The following is a 21833-nucleotide window of genomic DNA, read 5'->3' on the forward strand; positions in this document are numbered from 1 at the left end:
GCACGTTGCAAGACAATGCAAAGAAAAATCATTGATGGATTGTGTCATTGCGTGCAACACATTACATCTACCTTCATCAGTTCAACTTTCATAAGAACTTCAGAAAAAAGAACAACAAGGATGAGACATCAGTGGTGATACTAAAGAGCAAGCATGGGCAAGGTCCACAGGTGAGAGTGATTGTTATTTGAAGGGTGAATTTGTGTGTAAGAACGGACAGATGGGTGGTGGGAAAGAGGAATGTGTGTGTCAGGGTAGATAGATGGTTTTTGGGTGGCAAGAGTACTTTTAGGGTTTAGGGTGGGTATGGGTGTTGGGGTGGCAAGGGGATTTTTAGGGTTTAGGGTAAGTTTGGGTTTTTGGGTAACAAGGGTATTCTTAGGGTTTAGGGTGGGTTTGGAGTTTTGGCCGGTAAGGGAATTTCTTACTGTTTAGGGTAGGTTTGGGCTTTTGGGTGGTAAGGGATTATTTTGGGGGGGGTTTGCTGCTTTGGGTATTAAGGGAATTGTTAGGGTTTAGGTCGGTTTGGGGTTTTAGATGGTAAAGGAAGTTTTAGGGTTTTGTGTGGGTTTAGGGTTTTGGGTGGTAAGGGAATTTTTAGGGTTTTTGGTGGTAAGCACATTTTTAGGGATTAAGGTGGGTTTGGGTTTTTGGGTAGGTAACAGATGTTTTAGGGTTTAGGGTGGGTTGGGGTTTATGTGTGGTAAGGGACTTTTTAGGGTTTAGTTTGAGATTGGGATTTTGAGTGGTAAGGGAATCTTTAGGGTGTTTTCTGTGTCTCTTTCTTTGCTCTTGTCCTTGCTTCCCGTCTCCCATGTTTATCCCCACCTTTCCCAGAGACTTCAGGTTTTCTGCTGCACCACTTTGTACCTTATGTTACGAAAAACTTTTTTATTTGTGTGCAAAAAATCTCCATAACAATAAAAATATTGAAAAATGAGTCCTGGCAAATATTGCACTGTAGTTACATACTTGAAGTACATGTTTCTTGTTTTACTGGTGTTGCTTTTAAAATAGAAAGTAACATTGGGGCATATTTACAAGGGGTTATCTCCAATAAAAATGTAATTTTTTTTGACGTTCTGGTGGCGCTAACCACTTCGCCTTATTTACAAGGCAGCGTTAAACCATTTAATATGGCTTAATGCCGCCCTGTAAATAATGCCCCTATTCACGCAACACTTAGTGTGAACGGCGCAGGCAATTGGTTTTGTAGTGGGTGTCCTACTGCAACACCCATTGCTTTTTGATGCTGCCCCCAATTTACAAGGCTGGCATAAATATGTGGCAGTGTCAAAAATAATACCAGGGAAAACCTGTTTAAACTGGTGCTATGAGGAGAAATTATTAATTTCTCCTCGTTTTTGCTGTTTCTATGTGTGCTGCATTCTTCACCTACACAATCATTAAATAATGAAGATTTGCAACTTCTATATGTGCTGCCTTCTGCAGCATTCATAGAAATTACAAATCGCCATTAGTGACTTTTTATGTGCAGGAAGGGACACCTTCCGGCACATAAACAATAATTCCCTGCAACACAGGCACCCTTTTATTAAAGACAGTCAGCTCCGGACTTTTGGGAAGAGCTAAAAGTGCTTCCCAAACATTGTAAGAAATTGGAAAGGGACTGGAGGCATAACTACCTTCCCAATGATAAATCACTTTATAGACAGGCCCTGGACATGTACCTTCGCTTAATTAAAAAGGCTCAGCCTGACTTCTTTTCAGGTCAGATTGACAAGCCCCAAAACAAGTCCAGTGAAATTTTTTAAATTATAAAAAAGTTCATGCACCCAGAAGCTTTGCTTCAGCCTTTACCTTCTTCTCTCAGGTTATGTACACAATTGTCTGATTTATTCGATACAAAAATTCAGGCCATTGTAAATGCGTTACATATTATGAACTCAGCTTGGCCGTAGACTAGTAACACCATGACACTGCAGAGAGAAGTGATGCCCGCCGTGGACAAATGTTGTAGGAATTTGCTCAATTTCACATTAGGAATCTACTCAGGACTTGAGGGCCTGTAAATCTGGGTCTCCTGACAACCCTTGTCCCCAACGTATTTGTGCCGCCAATTGTATGGCTATCAACCTGGTTCTTAACTAGCTCTTAAATCAATCTCTTAGTTTGGCTACAGTGCCTAGTGGCTGGAAGCAGGTGACGTTGATTCCTTTATTGAAGAAACCCACAGCAGATACGGTCAATTTGGTGAATTTTCATCCTATATCCCTGCTGCCATCTTTTTAAAAATTTCAGGAGAATTTGTTAAATAAACATCTTTCTGCTTTTCTTGAATAGAATGCTCTTCTCCATCTCACGCAATCAGGCTTCTGCCCAGCCGTTAGTATGGAGACCACACTGCTAGAAATCTTGGATACAATAAGGCTAGCAGTGGATCAGGGGAAACAGGTAGCTCTGGTGCTCCTGGATCTATCCGCTGCCTTTGATACGACCCCACGTGAGATACTTTTGCAGCACCTATAGACAATTGGGGTCTGTGGTTTGGCTTTGTCCTGGCTTCTCTCCTTTCTAACTAATAGGTCTCAGTCAGTATGGATGCCCCTTTTTCCTACAATCACAAACAACTGCATTATGCGGTTCTCCAGGGGTCTGCTTTAGGTCCCATATTATGTAATGTGAACATGACCCCTTTGGCTACCCTAACTGAATCTTTTGGAGTACAGACTATATCTTATGCAGACGGTGTATCTTATGCAGACGATATGCAGTTGCTGTTCACTTTGGACATAAATTCTCTAAATGCACTGCGTAACTTCCAGGCCAGCCTGTCTTCTGTATCTTGGTGGATGCACTGCAGTGGCCTCCAGTGTAATACCAATAAGACAGAAATTCTTCTCTTTGGGGGCCCCCGCTTAGTTGGATAGCAACGTTCGGCCTAAGAAGGTTCCCATGTCCCTCTCCCACAACAGTTAGTGCAACCTTGGGGTTAAATTTGTCCCCATGGCTTCTTTTTGACCCTTACATAGTAGTGGTGGTAGGCACTTGTTTTGGCCTGATGAAAATGCTGAAAAAATGCCACTACCCATTTCCCTTGCCACAGCAGAAAACAGTGATCAGGCCTCGATTACATCAAGGCTGTATTATGCTAATACTCAATAATGGGTCGTTCCTGCTTATCTCCTGGAGAGATTACAGCTGATGCAGAAGGCTGCTGCCAGGCTCCTATTATGCCTTCGCAGGAGAGCCCATATCCAACCAGGCTTAAAAGAACTTCACTGGTTGCCTATAAAAAGAACGGATTTGATTTAAATGTCTAGTCCTGGCACAGAGAGCATTCTAACTTAATGGCCCTCAGTATTTGTCCAATAGAGTAATTCCCTACCAACCAGTATGTGCTCTGCACTTATCCAACACCTTGCTGGTTGCTACTCCTCATTTTAGATGAAAAATGAGAGGCAGTAGTTCCTTTTCTCATTTAGCCACCAGGCAGTGGAAAGCCCTTCCAGTTCAGCTTCATGCCTCTAGAGACATTGTGACTTTCAAGAGACTCCTTAGGACCTGGCTCTTTAATTTGGCTTTCTAATCTCACTTTAATTTAGGGATCAGATTTGCTTTATAGTGCCGGGAGATTCTTTGGAGAAGCTGAAGTACTTTATAAAGCTTAAAGATAGAAAGATAAATATTTTTATGTACCAAACAAATTCTTTTCGGACTTTGAATGCTATTCTGTTTTGCTGTTATTTCTTTAAGTATAACACAATATCATCAGTATAAAACTTGATCTTGCATACACCATGCAACATTTTGATTCTGCATCATTTAAAAACAAATGTTATTTTTTTCATGTATAACAAAACATTGTTACAGAGAATCAAAAGCAATAGGAGCATATGCAAGACTAACGTTCAAGCATCCTGTGTACAAAATTGAGCAGCATACTTTGTCTGTAAGGGAAAGAGGGGAAAAACAATAAATAAAAAAAGGAAACCAAACTATGATAGCCTAAGCATTGGAGTTTGTCCCTGTGAAAAAATAGTGTTAAACTTGTGTATTGGAAGAACACCTTCAGGGCACCGTGACAGCATAACTTCAGGGTGCAGGTGCCCCCGCGGTGTCACACGTGGGAAGACATGTGCAGGTGAGTGCAAAGGGGTCCATGCAGGGGCCTTCTATGTATGTGAAGGATGGGGCAAGTGTCCTGCAGCATAGTGCAAAGTGCAGTGTAAGTCATGGGACATCTACTAGCAAGCAGGGTGAGGGTGTCCTTGGTGGGAGAGGTAGCAGGCGGATGACCAGTCACTAAGCTGATGGACCCATGTGTCATTGAAAACCTCACTGTCACTATGTAGACAATCTGAGATAGTAATGTGGTGCTCAATTCCAGGGTACATTGATCATTTCAAGGTGAGCGCATGTTGTTTTATTCTGCAAACTGAGTGAGATAAGTGTCCCAACTTTTGCCACCTGCCTTGGAATTCCCATCCATCCTAAGGAGTCTAAGGGTGACCACCTCTGCTCGTGCCCAGGTAAGCAATGTGAACAACCAGCGGCAGGGGTTGAGTGCCACGGGCTCCTTCCATGACGTTGTTAAGTGTTGCTTGAATGAAATAAAGGCAAGGTGAATAAACCTATGTGGGTGCTTGTTCCCTTTAGCTTTGGGGCGTATCCCTTGTAAACAGGTGTGGGTTTGAGAGAATGGCTTGCAAGTGCGTTGACCATAGTGGTGATCTCCTACCATGCCACCTGAAGTATTGGACAGTCCCACACCATCTGACAGAACCCTGCATTTGCTAGATTACACCTGGGACACTTCAGAGTCAGTGTTAGAAACATATGCCTAATGAGCTGCGTTGAGGGATAAGCTTGATGCATATAATTGAACTGCATGAAGCGCAACCTCGGGCTATGAGACACCTCCTTCACTTGCTGTAGCTCCCTGGACCAGACTTGTCTAAGAGCTGCTGCTGGATGACTTCATCCCATTTGTCTTTTGCCCCTGTATCATACCCCGTAGTTGCAGTGTTAAGGGAAGAGTATTGGATAGTAATGGGGTGACACGCGGAGCCCTGTGATAATCTCACAAGTAATGTGGGGGGCTAAATAGGTTCTGCATCTCACGTGTCCCAATTGGCTTGTAGAATAAAGTGTATAGTGTAATATGTCAAGAAGTGACCAGCCCAAGTGCCATAAGCATCCATGTTATCCTGGAATGTCATGAATGTGCCATCTTGGAATAAGTCACCCATATGGGTCACCCCTGCTTCCTTCCAAGTGCCCCTGTTGAATATCCGTGCTTCCCTGTGAAGTTTTGGCAAATGCCACAAATCTATAGAAGGGTTAAAAGGGTTAGAAGACCCCATACCATGCACAAAACAACGCCAACATAACCAAGCTACAGTCATCTGGCATGTCGCCTGTGGAAGACGTCCCTCTGAGTCAGACAACCATACCTTCAAGAGCTCTAGAGACAGGTGCCCTTTCAGGGAATTTGGGGGCCTACACCCAGCATATTGGCCCCTGCAGTTGTGCCTCCTCATATTACATTCAAAGTTGGGTAAACCTAAACTGCCCTCAAGCACAGGGGGTTGTAGAGTGGCCAGGCCCACGCTTCGTCTGCCCTTGCCCCATATCAGTTCTGAGTGGAGCCCATGGAGCTCACAGAAAAAAAACAAAGAGTTGTGAAGAAGTAACCGGGACAACACCAACCTCTTAGAATCAGCAAGGGGAATATGGGTAACGATTGATGAATGGACCTCAAGGCTTTGTCCACATTTTCATCCTTGATGTCCTTCTCCGAGTTGAAAATATGGACGCCCAGGTTTTTAAAGGTGTCACAACACCAGCGCAGATGGAAGCACATTGGTGCAACCTTGAGCAGGTCCGGAGTTGGGGCCAATGGGGAACAGGTAGGATTTGGCCAGTTCACTTTGAATCTGGAAGCATCCCCAAGTTCCTCCAGCAGGAACATGTGCCCCTGGAGGGAAACCTCTACCTCACGTAAGTACACAAGAGCATCATCAACATATAGCAATATAATATGATGTGCACCTAGTTCAGGTATCCCCATTGAGATGCGCGCTGTCGTAGTCGACAAGTCATAGGCTCCATTGCAAGGGCAAAGATCAACAATGCCAGTAGCCACTCTTGCCTACTCCCTCTTTGCATTGTAAAACCATCCCATATTCCCCGCCCCATCCGAACCTGCACTGTCGGGTTCCTGTATAAAGCAAAATCTCATCCCAGGTATCCTGGTCCGAACCCCATATACTCTAGAGTCAGGCATAGAAAGTTTCAACTCAAGGTGATAAACGCCTTTTTGATATCCAAGGAAACTGCCACCTTGTTGTAAGCAGCGGTGGGGGTGTCCTGGATGAGGGGCAGCAACTGAGGGATGTTGGAAAAGGTACTGCGCACAGGTATAAACCCCAACTGGTCTTCATGTACTAGTGTGTTGACTATAGGAAGCAATCTATTCAACAACACTGTGCCCAGGATTTTATATTCCAAATTAAGGAGTGACAGAGGTCTATACGATTGGACATCTAATAGGTCCATTCCAGGCTTAGGCAGGACCACTATCAGAGGTTTGTGTAGCAAGTCCGGGAGTTGGTCTGAATCCTTAACTTTGGTATACATGTTCAATAACTGTTGTGTATCAAGGGCCGAGTAGGTGACAGAATAATTGATGGCCATATGTTGTATGTTTTATTCCAGGCAATTTGTGCAACTGAAGCACATATTTCTTCCAGTTGAAGAGGTTCGCCCAGTTTCACCCTTTGTAGCGGTGACAACCTGGGTAATGGAAGATGACAAAGGAAATCATGCATTTGTTTCAGAGATTGAGTGGGCACTGCTCTATATAGTGATTAATAATAATCACGAAATACAACATTTATGGCTGACTGTATCATGAGCATTTTGCCTTTGTCAGTCCTGATGGAACCTATTGGGAATCTCTGATGATCATCCTTCACTAGCCATGCTAATGATTTCCGAGAGTGGTTGCCCTCAGCATGAAGCTTAGCTATGCCCAGCTTTTGATCATGTTTTCCTAATCGCGTTTTTGCTTCATAGCACTGCTGGTGCACCTGCCGAAGTTCAGCCGATGTGGTCCGAATCACCATCTCAGATTCCAAAGGTCACAGATCTTGTTCTAAAGGCAGCAATTTGGTCTGTATAAGCCGGGATATACCCCATGAGGCAGCCATGAATTGGCACCTTATGACCACATTATGTGCATCCAATTGCAGAGCCTGTGAGTCAATAGAATATGTGTTCAGCTCGAAATATTGGATAATGAACTTTGTCAAATCAACCCAGAACAGGGGTTTAGATAGTGCTTTGGTTTGTAGCTGCCAGGTGGGTGTCCTGGAACGAGGCCTATCTCATTGTACATTCAATTGTGAAAGACTGTGATCCAAGAGGATGCGTGCCAGGTATTCTGAATGTAATACCAGCAGACCTAGTTGTGCAGTGCCCAGGAAGAGATCTAATCAGGTGTGGACATCTTCAACTGAGGAATAAAACAAGAATTCATGCTCTGGTGGGTGCCTTGGCTGCCATATGTCATGCAACCAATGTTGGGTGAGGCATTTACTGAAGTGTTGAGTTGTGCGGACACACACACATTATGCCGTAGGGGTAGAGCGGTTATGGTTTACATCCAGCACGCAGGTGAAATCATGCCCCCATAGTGAGGTTCCTGAAAAAGTGATGGTGTGAACATGTCCAAAAAGCCCAATTGATTAACATTAGGGTCATAAACAGCTACCAGCGTAAGAGGGGCTACAACAAGGTGACCCTCTGTAATGATAAAACGTCCTCCCTTGTCCACCCTTTGATGGTACACCACATATGGACCCCAAATAAGCACCCCATGGGCTTAGACCAATGCGGTTGTGCCATAGAACTGTCCTCTCCATTTTGCACGAAGCTTCTGCAGATCAGTGCGTGTGAGATGAGTTTCCTGTATCATTGAAAAATGTGTGTCACAGGTAAGCTTAAACACAATAGCGGATAGCGGGAGGCAATGCCATGCACATGCACATTTAATGCAAAACATAATGTGGGATGTGGTCATCTATGGGTTCCCATGGTGTATGTAGCGATGGTGCATGCTACGCGCCGTGCATCATAGAGGTAGAATGCCATAACTCCAGTGCTAAAGGAGCCAATTCCTCAAGGCCAGTTGCTCCCTTTGGTGGTATGTCATTGCCCGAGAAACTTGGAAGCAACCATGTAAGCTAAAACAATAATGTAAACAACAAAGGGCGAAGGCAGACAATTCCTTCCGCAGGGTGGAAGGCTTATACACCCCTGCCCAAAATTCCCCAACTCAAAAGATAAAGCACAAACACATAGAAAACTAGCCCACATTAGATACCATATGGGGCATGGAACCTGTGCTTCCCATTGTCACTGAAGGCTGGGTCCAGTCACCAGTGACCAGCCTGCTGTCGCTATCTCACATGGCAATCAGGTATTGTATTGAGACAGTTCACCCAAGTCATCCAAATACTGTTCCCAACATGCAAGAAGAGCTATACCAAGTCATCTGCAGCTCACAGAGTGAGGTTCAGTCCACGAATGGTGCAACTGCTGACGTTGCTGAGTCAGGTGTGTTCGAGCCAGAATTCAGTGAGTGTGTAGAGTGCAGTAGAGCGAAAAAGTTTGTGCTGTGTTGAGAAGTCACTTCCATCACCCCGGTCCACTCCTGGGATTTGACGAGACCGGGTAACTCTACGACCCATGTCCCCTCCTCCTGGGGCTCAGAGATGGCGGAGATCAAACCTTTCTCACTGAGGCAGGGCCATACATCCTCCAATCCTTCACCTTGAGCTTTGCTGGGAAAGAGTAGAGCATATTTAAATTGAAGCTCCCAAAGACACTGGTTGAGATTCTTGTATGAAACCTGTAGGTGCTGCATTTTGACCACATATCACAAGGGCCTTTTGACCAGAAGCATTGCGAATCTGGTCTCTGTCTCTAAAAAGTGAGCGAGGAGTCGCCCCGATCGGTGGTGGTCTTCTAGGGATGCTGCACCCATTCCACAGAAAATTATTTTGGAACTTTCTTTCTAAAACTGTCATCATCAGCCATGTCTCAATGAAAGCTCAATGCAAAAAGAACAATTGATGAACAGAATGCAGAACAAAGTCATACATTCACCCCAGTACAGAGATCTAGGCCTAAATCTATCGTTTTTTTGGTCCCCATGCCGTTCCAGTTTGAACCCAGCCATATGCGAATCAGTCTTTACCCTGCACACAATGGAAACAGTCCAGCCCGTACTCCCAGGTCAGGTCCTCCCTGGAATGGAGCCAAGCATCCTTGGTCGGGTTTCAGGGTTTCACCCCTCATCAGCCAGGATAGCTTGACTCCAGTGGTATAGAAAGCACGGGACCCACGATTCCCCTCCTATCAAATTCCGGGTGATTGAACCCTCTTCACAGAAGAGTTATCTGACCTAATTGCTAGTTTCTCCTTAACTGGCACAAAAGATGTGTTCCAGGGCTATTTCAATATTCATTGGAACAACCCAGATGACACCTCAGTCCGACTACTTACAAACCTTCTTGAAATTCATGATCTAAATCAACTCTGAAATAAACCAACACACACCAAAGGCGCTACTCTAGATGCCATTATCAGTAAAAATGACCTGATCTCCATCAGCTCTATCTCTCCTATTGACTGGTCTGCTCTATTCTCTCCCTCTCCCTTTTCAATCTCTTCATGGAACCCCTTACGGCCATCTTGAAGCAAGCAGGCATCAAATATCACCTTTATGCTGATGACACTCACATTTTCTACAAAATCAAATCACCCAGTGACATTCGACATCTTAACACCACTCTGAGCAAGATACATTGTTGGTTTTACTCAAATCACCTAAAACGAAACCCCAACAAAACAGAAATAACTCTATTCTCCCTCAAATGCAACCATCTTCCTATTCACGTATGGATCAGCGACCTGAAGGCTTTACATTGCTCTTTCATTCCATCCAACTCCTGTATGTCCCTGGGCTTCTGCTGAGACAACAACATGTCAATGAAAGAGCACATTAAAAACTCGGCCAAAGGAGCACTTTACGCAATAAAACACCTCAAGAAGCTTAAACCATTCATCCCCTCAGATGATTTCAAGATTGTGGTGCAATCTCTGGTCCTCTCCAAACTAGACTACGGAAATGCCCCTGTCACTGGGATGCCAAAATCTCACCTCTCCCTCTTAGATCAGTTCTAAATATGGCAGCCCGGCTCATTACTGATGTCAAACAGTTTGAACACATCACTCCTGCTCTCAAGAGCCTCAACTGGCTTTCTATCAAAGGAACATGTACTTACAAGACTGCCTTGATTATTCACAAAGCCCTTCACTCACATTCACCAAAGTACTTAGAAAACAAACTTACAAAAGCAGGGATTTCTAGATCATTGAGAAGCTCCAACACACTCTTGCCCTTACCTCGCAATCTAAAAAAATCATCTAACAAATCTTGCTTTTTTTCTGGAAATGCTCCAAGCATATAGAACTCACTACCTGGCAATCTGCGATGCAACCCCTCCTTCCCTGGCCTCAAAAGAGAACTGAAACTCCTCCTCTTCAACAAATACTTTAATTCTTAGACCACTGATCCTGGTTTATTATTCTCGTGCTCTGGACTGAACTTTATGTCATAGTCGGCAATTTGCTTGTTTGTTTATGCTGTCTACTGATCCTCTTGAACCGTTATCATGGCATTTTTTTAGGGGTCTTTCTGTTACTGTGCTGTTGTTGTGTACTATTATCTATTGAGTCTCGCCTCATATGGTTATTGCGTTCCTGATTCACTGGGTTCACTCACGACCATGTAAAGTGCTCTGACACCTTCGGGTCTAGCTAGCGCTATATAAATCTTAGATAAATAAATAAAAAAGTACCCTATATTGGGTTATGTAAGCCCTCCAACAATAAGATGTTCATCATTTTTGCTGATGATAATGGTGAGCATGTATTTGCTACTTCTGCTTCTAAGGAACTTTTATGTCTCTTCTCATTTTGTGCTGGAGTAGCTGGATCTTCTAATTAATTAAATAAATCCTGTAACATTCTTTGGTGCCATGAACGCATCACAAGTCACAGGCAGCAAACCTGCTTTGCATGAGGTCCAAAATAATTTCTGATACATTCCCTCCAGCAATCTCTCAGGTGACACATTTTAATCAGTTCAGTCAAATAGTGTATAATCACTGATATGCTCTTGCTAGCCCACTGCCCTTTGTTAGAAGAATCCATTTTTGGAAGAGTCATTTTAAAATCTCCTCCCACAAATAATAACTGGAGATATGCTGCTAGAGCCACTTTAAGCATTATCCAGTCCCTCAAATCACTTGAAGAAGGGCCATAATAATAAAAAAATGTGGATAGTCTGACTAATGCCCCTAACAGTAATATTATCCATCTACCATTTGTATATGCTTTATGTTTGATAATCTGACGGTCTGACAGCCCTGGAGCAGCATCATATTTCTTCTTACAATTAGATTTTATCATTTTCTCCTGGTTTAGGTCCTCTTCATGAACATAACATGTATCTGAGTGTCTTTCATGTATGAAAATATTAACCAAGCTTTACCAACATTATTTTAATCATTCATATTCACAGTCAGTATTAACATCATATTTTAGTATTGATTTCCTTTGGCATTTATCTTTCTTTTTCCATGCCCTCGCAGCATTTCCATAACCTGCCTCCCCCTGTAACTGTTTTCCTCTTTTTTCATAACTCCGGCGAGGATTCAGTAAATCCATATTTTGTCTTCTTTTGTACATATTGGCATTTAACTTCCACGCCCTGGGTGCGGTTTCTACACCATGTAATTATTTCAATCGTGGTTTGCCAATTTTTACATGTTTTAGGGGTCAGATCACATACACTGGGCACTGGACAGCAATGTCCAATGTGCAGAATCTTAAAACCAGCAATACAATTCAGGAAAACATGGTGGTGACCACGCAAAAAGAGGCATTTTCTTACAGCAATTTATTAAATATTTAAAATGGATAAAGATTTTAAAATGTATTTATTTACATGTTTTTATAATGTCGACCAGGGCTCAAGGCAGTTGGAATGCTGTACAAAAAAGTATTTGTATTACGTAGCACCTAGATGAAGTACAAAAACATCTTTACCTGCATACATACATTGTTGCAAGCAAAAGCAATAATGCATGATCTGACAAATTAGGGATCAGTGAGGTTTTAGGAATAGGAACACAGGTTTTTGCATTAGCAGAAGATCGCAGCCTATAAGCATTAAAGATATATAAAACATTTAAGGTCTAACAGAATAACACATTGGGCTGGGACAATTTGACAAATAGAGATGTGTTACAGGTCCTTATATGTACAAAGTAGTGTATGGTGTTCTGTGAAAATATATTATAATTATGTATACAACGATATAAATAAATTAGCTCAAATGAAATAGTGGTATTTGCAGAGTATATTGAGTTGACAACAAGGACTAATCTGAAATGCAATGATTGTGTCAGTGTCAAACAGTCAACTTGAGCATAACATGGAGATGCTACTTCTGAGACCAGAAATATTTGAGTTCATGCTTAAAATCGGTAAGCGATAGAGCTTTCCTTGGGGGGGGGGGGAGTTCCATAGTTGTGGAGCTCTCTCAGAGAAAACCTAGTTTGATGTTTTGTTCTTCAGGGTTTTTAGGACTTCAAGAAGTAAATGGCTTTTCATTTTGAAAGCTCACCCAAATATTTTAAGTTTTTGTGAGTTGTTTTGTGGTGTTATAATGGTAAGTCACAATATGCATTTGGGATCTTTTAGCAATGCCACAAGCAGGTGTCAGTGTACTTCAGTGTGCAAGCCTGAGTTTGGGAAGGTGGATAAATGGAGCTTTACCCTAAAAGAATCTGTTAAGAAAAAGAGCATAAACTTCACATTTAACGTCTTAATTGGAAATGGAGTATTTACATTTCCTAAAAATCCTCATTGCAGCACCTTTGACCAATGTTTAATATCGTCATCAAGGTGGAATCTCTAGTTGAGTGCGAATTCCAGAAATGTTGGCCTTGTTTACCAATAACCACGGTATGCTTAGTAGAGACAGGGAAGCAAACAATTTTTATATTATGGTACCATTATCTAGGGGAGAGAGAAGTAAGAGCTCCTTTTTTAACAGGATTTAGGATTAGTTTAAAATGAGACACTCACGTTTGATTTTGTCTAGGCATGTTGAAATGAGACATCGTCAAGCGAGCTCACTCTGAAGTAAACCTCAGCGTCATCAGCATATAACTCAATCAATCAGTTCTTTATTCGGATATATTAATATCCATAAAAGTATCACAGCTACAAAGTGAAAAATATATTAAAATACTTTTACTTATGTTTTACCATTAAAAGACTCAGTAAATTAAGAATGTATATGTTAAAAAAATGTGCATGGCACTCATACCAATTCAAAAAGAGCCAAAATATCTCAATACTAGCAGCCCGTCCCGGCGTTGTCCGGGAGCAATTAGGCTTCAGGGCCCCCGCCCGCCCCGACGTTGTCCGTGGGTCCCCCGGAGCCTTCCTCCATATATTGCAGTATTATACCTCTATGTTTACTTTGTACGCTTTTGTAACTTGCACACGTAACTTTTTCCTCCTGTAATGCACCACTTGGCTCCCTTTTTTATGCTCCATTTGCTTCCTCTTGCTACCTGCACACGTCACTTTTTCCTCCTATACCTCTATGTTTACTTTCTTCGCTTTTGTAACCTGCATACATAACTTTTTCCTCTTGTAATGCACCTTTTGGCTCACTTTTGTAATGCTCTGTGTGCTTCCTCTTGCTGACGATGTACGCTTTTGTAACCTGCACACGTAACTTTTTCCTCCTGTAATGCACCGTTTGGCTCACTTTTGCAATGCTCCGTTTGCTTCCTGTTGCTCACGATTTTCATTTTTGCTTCATTTTTTCGCCGCTCACCGCTCTTAAATAAATAAATAACCTACCTCATCCGCCGCTCACCGCTTCTCCCCGCCTGTCCGCCGCTCCTCCCCGCCTGTCCGCCGCTCCTCACCGCCTGTCCGTCGCTCCTCACCGCCTGTCCGCCACTCCTCACCGCTCCTCCCCGCACTATGTCCGCCGGTCCTCCTCGCGCTCCTGGACGCCGCTCCTCACGTCGGGCACGCACGTCGCGGCCGGCGCTTCTTCCAAGGGACTACTTTTTTTTTGGTACATTTTTTAAATAACGTATATTTATTAGGTTTATATAGCCTATGTCCATCTGCACACCCTGAGGATTACAACGATGTATCGGGTGTGTGGATTCGCGCTGTGGTTCCCGAGTTTACCCGCCTCAAAGGTTCAAAGTTCTTCCTTTATAATAGTAGTATAGATAAAACACATTGCAAGGGATGTATGACGTTACAACGCATACTTTTACTCCGCATACCATTACAACGCGGTATTTACAACGCATACCATTACAACGCATAGCGCTTTGAGGTGCTGGATAGTGGTAAGTATAATTTACTATTCTAACTCCAGTCCCCGTGGACCCTAGGGAAGGTGTTGGATAGTAAATTATACTTATTCCCTATCCTAGAGCGCCCCCCAGCGCAATGCGTTGTAATGGTATGCGTTGTAAAAGATGCGTTGTAGTGGTAGTGCGGAGTAAAAGATGCGTTGTAACGGGTGTATACCCATTGCAAGGCCTAGGCCAATCTCATAAAATAGAGCTTCCATGTGTGTGTGTGTATATATATATATATATATATATATATATCACACACAAGAAAATCTAAACGAAGCCCATCTCGATGGCGTCATGGCATTTTATTCTCCAGAAAATGCTGGCAACATGTCCTTACGCATTTCGGCTGATTAAAAGCTGTGATCACAGGTGAGCATTAGCATTGTGCAGCTGACAAGTTGCGGTCCATCTAGGCGAGAGGTTTTAATTGAAAAAACTACAGTCAGAGGGTGATGATCAGTAAAAGGGCTCAGGGTAACGTCAAAAGATTCCACCAAGCCCTCACCGTTTCCAGAAACTAAAATATGGTCGATGGTGGAGCTATGACCATTACCTTGAAAAGTGAGTATTAATGGCATCCCTGGCTCAAGGAAATATTCTAGCAGTTATTGTGAAAGATAATATTCTTAATTTCCTGTCCATATGTGATGTGTGGAAAATGTGACATCACCTCATCATTATTTTTAAAGTAAGCACAATGTTTTGACTCTAGTCTATCACATTTGCCTATATTAAATTACCCTACCCAGATTAGGATATAATCTCGTCTGATTTGACTTGTAGAAAGTTCCATCTCCTCATCAAGCTTAATAATGACTCTTGTTTTAGTGTTGTTATGATTAAACAAGACAATGCTAAGTTGTTAATCAATCTGCAAGAAGAAAAAATGGAAGCATGGGGAACCATTAAATATTCTCTGTATTTTCAAGGGGACAGTTGTGGATATTAGGAGGGTTTGTCCCCCCTTAGCCCATCCATTTTCTGAAGGGGTAGCCAGTGTTTTTAACCCCCGCAATATCCCAAGATTTCACTATAAGGTTAATACTGTTAGTATTATGACCCAGGGATACCCAACTAGCCATCATTTCTTATTCCTGTTCAACATAATGCTTGTCATTTATTATGAAATTATTACATGCAGTCTGCCCTGATATCAGTCCTGTTCATCACAGTTAGAAAGGGGAGCAAATCTGTTTGATGTTGGGACTGTTAAAAACATTCTAGTATTGGGTATTAGATCATGTTGATGGGCATACTGTTTAGGAGGATATGCCAGCTGTGTGGGGCCTGTACAAATATTAGGAAACATGTTGGGTCTATTAAAAAAGAGTTTCAGCTATAATACTTCCTCATATATTTCCCTTGGTGTTGTTACTGATTGAAAAAGCTTTATTCGAGTTATACACTCATAAAAGCACTGGCATACAAATTCATACATTTTAAAACATCAAGCATTCTATTACAACAATTTATAATTGAAAATACATAATACCAAAGCATTAAAATTTTTACCAATTGGAATAAAATAAGCTTTTTCATACTATGCGAATACTAAGTGCATGTTGAGGTATTGGGACCCCCGCGTTACGGACCATTCCCAAAGTTTAGACAAATTAAGACTCATACCATACATGTTGCCCGCATTTTGTGGTGTTAAAATTCATATACAACACCCAGTAGATATTTGCAAGGTTTAGTCAGACAGATATAAAAATGTGGAATTCAAAACACATTGGGGAGTAGAGCCCGCCTCCTTATGGACCATGCCCACCCCAGGTATTTAGCTGTTCCAACTACAATGGGCATTTCAGTGGAGGAACAGATAATTCTCAACCCCTCCACACCACTTCGGACACCAAGATTCCTACATACTGGAGCCAACCATGATTTTCTTGGGATTGCATAAGACTCACATATAAACAGGAAGTGTGCAATATTTTCATTGGGGGCACCACATGACGGGCAGCACAAACCACTACTAGTTCTCCAGCCGGACGTCAGGCACCTCAGGGGGAGTGAGCCCGCCCTTAACTGGAAGAATAATTTCCTGTCTAATGGGACAGTTATGCTGTCCCAATACTTTTCCAGGGATGGGCTTTGTTTGATTTCTAGAAATCTTCCCCCCATTGAATCCGAGGTTACGCTCCTCCATAGTTTCTGGTCAATGTAATCCCAATATATTTCTTTAATGTTGGTTTTACTAGGGAATACTTCCCCAAGGGGGTTTTCCCATAATTTGGAGAGCCCAAGTTCCGCAAGAACGTCCCTGAGCGTTTTTAGCCATTTAATTTTACGAAAAACATCTAATTTGGCTAATGCTAGGAACCCCTCGGCGTAGTGCCTTATTTCCATGGTTGTCCAAAGCCGTCTCCAGTAAAGGATTGGCCTCAGTCGGGCTCGGTCCCTGAGCGATTTTCTACCTAGATCAAAGACAAGCGGTATTAAAGGGGTGCTTTGGGGAAGACTAGTTATCCCTCTCAGGAACTTGTTCTCAGATTTTTGGATGTTGATAAGACTCTCAAAGCCCCAGACTTCGGCCCCATAAACGGTTGCGCCCAAGGCTTTGGCGTCATAAACCATAAGAACTGGTTTTATGGGCCTGGTCTTGGATTTTACTTGCTCGAGCCTGAGGGCTCCTGAAATTTGCTGATGTTTCAGCAGCGCCTTCTCTATGTGTCTTGCCCAACCGAGTTTGCTTGATATCTCAACCCCGAGGTATGTAAAGACATTTACTAGCTCTAGCTTAACATTATTCAAAAATACCCTAGGTTGAGATTGGCGCTTTTGCCCAAAGGCCATCAACTTGGTTTTATTAACATTCACCTCAAGACCCCGTTCTTTGCAAAATGCGTCAAAAATGTTCAGGGCTCTCTGGAGGCCCGACGGAGTCTTGGACACAATCAAGGTATCGTCCGCGAACATCAGAATTGGGACTCTGATGCCCGCTAACGAAGGTGCGTCAACCATTGCGTCCAACATCCTGTCCACGATGCCATTGATGAACAGCGAGAACAGCAGGGGTGCCATTGCACAACCCTGCCGCACTCCCCGCTCAACCGGGAAGTTAATAGTGGATTCCCCATTCCTCCCCCACTGGACCTTGGCATAATTGCTTTCGTGGAGACGCATTATCAGCGAGAGCAATTCAAGAGGAACCCCAATTTTGGATAAAACCTCCCACAACGTGCACCTGGGCACCAAGTCAAAGGCAGCCCTTAGATCTACAAATGCTACATAAAGGCTGCCTTTACCCAGGAGTACAGTCCCCCACCGCAGCATGGTGAAGCGAAAAATTTGGTCGACCGTACTGGTTGCACGTCTGAATCCTGCCTGGTAAGGGGATAGGGCATTATTGTCATCTACCCAGGCCATAAGTTTATCGACAAGCATCTTCCCCACTACTTTTTGCATAGTAGCCAGCAAACTTATTGGTCTATAGTTTGCTGGGAGTGACCGATCGCCTTTTTTAAAAATCGGTATAATTATGGCCCCCTTCCATAAATTGGGGATTTTTGCCCCTTTAGCCAAGCCATTTCCCAACAGAGTCGCATATTTTGCCCACTTAACTTTGTCATGCTTAAAAATGTCTGAAGGGATTCCATCCAGCCCGGGGGCTTTTCCCCCCTGCAGTGTTGAGATTACAATTTCCGCATCCTTGGTATTAAAAAAATCACCCTTGCAAAATACCATAGGGATAGATTCTATAGCCACTATATCCCTGCACTCGGCATACTGGGGTTTAAAATACTCGACCCACAATGCCTCATCGACATTGTTGTCGGGATTATTGGGGGCGCCCCCTCTTCCCCATCTCACAATTTTCCAGAACATTCTGGAGTCCTTTTGACCTGAAGCCTCCAGTAGCTCCTCCCAGTACTCCTCGTCCCACTGCTTCTTAGCCTTTCGAATACTGTCGTTGTAACATTTCCTTGTGGTTTTAATCGAGGCCTTGTCCCTACTTTTTAGTGCTCTGCCCAACTCCAGCCTAGCCACCCTACATTGTTTATTGAACCAGGTTGGAATTGTGATTGGTACTTTCCTATTAGCCTTCAGAGGCTTAGTAAAATGCGGTTTTAACAGAGAAAAAAATGTCTCATGTGTGTCAGTTATTTGGACAGAGCCTGGTAGTACAGGATCAACTCTTTCCATGGCGGCAATGGCATTGTCTACCTCCAAATTAATAGACTCCAAAGTGGTCAAATTAGCCAGGACATATGGCCACTTCACCCTTCTTGAGTCATTGGCCATAACAGGTACGCTCCCACTACCTGACACTGGGTTGGCTCGTGCAGCCTTCCACCATGAGTGGGAGACACAGAGGGGATTGTGGTCGCTTTCTATTCTGCCCACAATTTCCATGTCACCCACGCCACACCATAACTCAAGACTGCAGATGACATAGTCGATCCTGCTTTTATTATGTCCATTGTCGTATGTACAACTACCACCTTGATCACTTTTTGTCCTACCATTGAGGGCCCTCAAACCATATTCCAAACATAATGCATTCAACAACAAAATATCGTTAGTCCACCGCTTCACTGGTGGAAGGTCTAGGATGGGGATGTCCCAAAGGGCATCTTCCTCTAGTCCTATTTGGAGTGCAGTATGTTCTAGGGGCTCAAATGTCCTATTCAAGTCACCAGCCAAAATTACTCTGTTTCCAAGTGACCGAGATTCAAGGGAAGCGGATAGTACTTCTAGGGTAACAGAATTCCCTGGACTCGTGCCCCTGGCATATATATTATAAATATCTATTGTTGAACCCTTGGCTACAGATAATCTCAGTAACTGGATATCCTTACTACCTAGATCAATCGTTTTTGCCTTTACATTTGCGTTTTGTTTAATCCAGACTGCAAGGCCTCCCATAGGTCTACCCCTGTGGCCTCTCGTTGCCGGTATGCAGAAGTTTAAGTAACCCGGGAAATGGATTGGCTCGCATGCCCATGTCTCCTGAAATAGGCACATTTCAAACCCGGTTACAAAGTCGATCCAATCCTGTGACAACAATCTTGCCCCCAACCCCGCAACATTCCATGACAAAAATCTCTCCAGGATATTTTCTACACAAATCCCCTTGTCATTAGATGACATAGACGGTAGATCATCCTGCTTCCCACAATCACAAAACTCACTTAAAGCAAAATTTATACAATTAACATCTGTACCATCTTTGGAGCAGTCAATAGATTGCAAACCCGGTTCACCCACACACCCCCCTGAGCATTCAATGATGTCCACATCCCTCACATACTCCACTACAAGTTTTCCGGTCGTTTCATCGTGGGGTCTTAATAGTACATCAGGGAACTTTCCACTACCCATGTCCTCATCCTGTCGTAATTGTTCAATTGATCTCTGTCAGCATCCCCACCTCATCTGCCCCTGCCCTTTATAGGGGTTAAATGCCTCAGTATAACAATTAGTCGGTCTAAATATGGGGGCAGCAGATGGGACAGCCTCTACCCGGGTGCAAGGACTGGGTCTCGGATGCTCATTGGAGCCCCCTAGATAGATCGCCGGTCTTGGGTAAAAGAAAGTGAGGTCAACAACCCCAATCCCTCCGATATTAGTGTTCCAACCATGTCCCGTAATCAACCCCACAACCCTTGGATCCTGAAAATTGATTATAATACACTCACCCCCCTGTTTTTTTATAGTATTCCCTATCCAATGGACCCTTCTAGCCCCAATTATCAGGCCATCCACCCCCCCTGGGAGCGGTCTATTGACTGACAGCCAGTGCATGGCCTTGTTTTTTAACATGTCATAGGTTTCTCTTTGGCCCTCCGTTAGGGGTGGGACGTTAGTAAGTATGGCCACATAAGGGAAGGAGTCAGGGGTGAGCTGTACTGGCGGAATTCTAGTTGGCAATTTGGTTATTTGGGTCTGTGTTTGGACTTGTTGTGGGGGAACATGGCTCTGTGAGGGAGGTTTTGCCACTGTCACACAGGAATTAATCCCATTCCCATTACTAGGGTGAATTTTATCTGTCTGTGTATGGACTTGTTGTGGGGGAACATGGTTCTGTGTGGGAGGTTTTGCCACTGTCACACAGGTATTAATCCCATTCCCATTACTAGGGTTAATTTTATCATTTCCTGCCCGTTGGGCCAAAGTTTTACCCGATCCGGTCGTCAAGGGTGTGGCATTTTTACTAGTTATTGTAGGTGGGTTTTTTACACTGTCCTTGCTACCCTTATTGCTGATGTTATTGGACTTCGGTTTCCCGCAATTACTACTGGTTTTACTAGACACAGTATCAGGTACATTCTTGCTATTCCCCCCATCATTATTAACCTGTGTAGGAATACCACTTACAGGCGGAGATTGTAGGTCAATCAACACGGCTCCTTGAACTTTATCACCCTTCTGTTGGTAGATCCCAGCCTCACCCATTTTCTTGCCAGACTTAATTGAAGATTTAATAGAAAAAAAGTTATCTAGGCTAGCTTGTTCTAGATGGTCAAGTTGTTCAGCTAGCTTTTTAAGTCTTATTTCCACTGGATTAAGGAGGGAACGCATTATTTTTTCCACTTCTATCAGAAGATCGTGATTAGGGGATAGCGGGCCAGGGGGAACTATGACAGTTGGATCTAGGACAGGCACCGCCATTGTTGTCGGGTGGACCATACTTGTAGGCTCCACTTCAACTGGAGCTACTTCTGCCTCCCCTATAGTCATTAATGCATCATACTTTGGAGGGACATGATTCGAAGTCGATTTAGTACCTAGCTTCCTGTATTTCCTAGCAGGTTTTAGTGGTTGTGGTTTTTTTACAGTAGCTCCCCATTTCCTCTTGACACCTAGCTTAAGTTTGGCCGCTTCTGTTAGTACACAGTGATTTTCTGAAGCTCCTTCCCCTGTTACTGTTTGGCTAGGTGCCTCAGGATGCACAACAGATAAATTAGTAGTAACAATGTCCGATTGGGAGTTAGCTACTAACTCAGTAAGCAGAGGTACGTCATGTGATAAGTCCTGGGAGGCTGGTAGAACAATGGATGATAATGGTGTGACCAGCGCAGGATAGTTCAAGCCTTGGTTTTTCTCCAGTGGATTTTTCAGAAGCTCAATCGAAAGCCTACGCCCGGCTCGCCTTTCTGCCAGGGCGATCTCTTTATCGATATCCTGCGGCAGACGCTTAAAGTAGGAGTCAAGGGGACCCATGATAGCAGGCTCAGCTTCCCCCAGGGGAGGCAGCAGAGTGGAAGTACTTATTGAGCTAGCCATAATACTAGGGACCCCCTTTCTACCCACCTAAAGGGGAATAGGTCACAAAGCCGTTCCAACAACAGAGAGTTGATCAATACCTGGCCCGTAGATGTTAAT

General features: G+C 43.5%; 1 protein-coding gene across 1 annotated transcript in view; it reads right to left on the reverse strand.

Annotated features, from left to right (window-relative positions):
- Positions 1 to 21833, reverse strand: part of SPHKAP (SPHK1 interactor, AKAP domain containing) — a 1527314-nt gene that overhangs the window by 61310 nt on the left and 1444171 nt on the right. The window lies entirely within an intron of this gene.

Source organism: Lissotriton vulgaris, chromosome 11, assembly GCF_964263255.1.
Source record: "Lissotriton vulgaris chromosome 11, aLisVul1.2, whole genome shotgun sequence".
Classification (NCBI taxonomy): Eukaryota; Metazoa; Chordata; class Amphibia; order Caudata; family Salamandridae; genus Lissotriton; species Lissotriton vulgaris.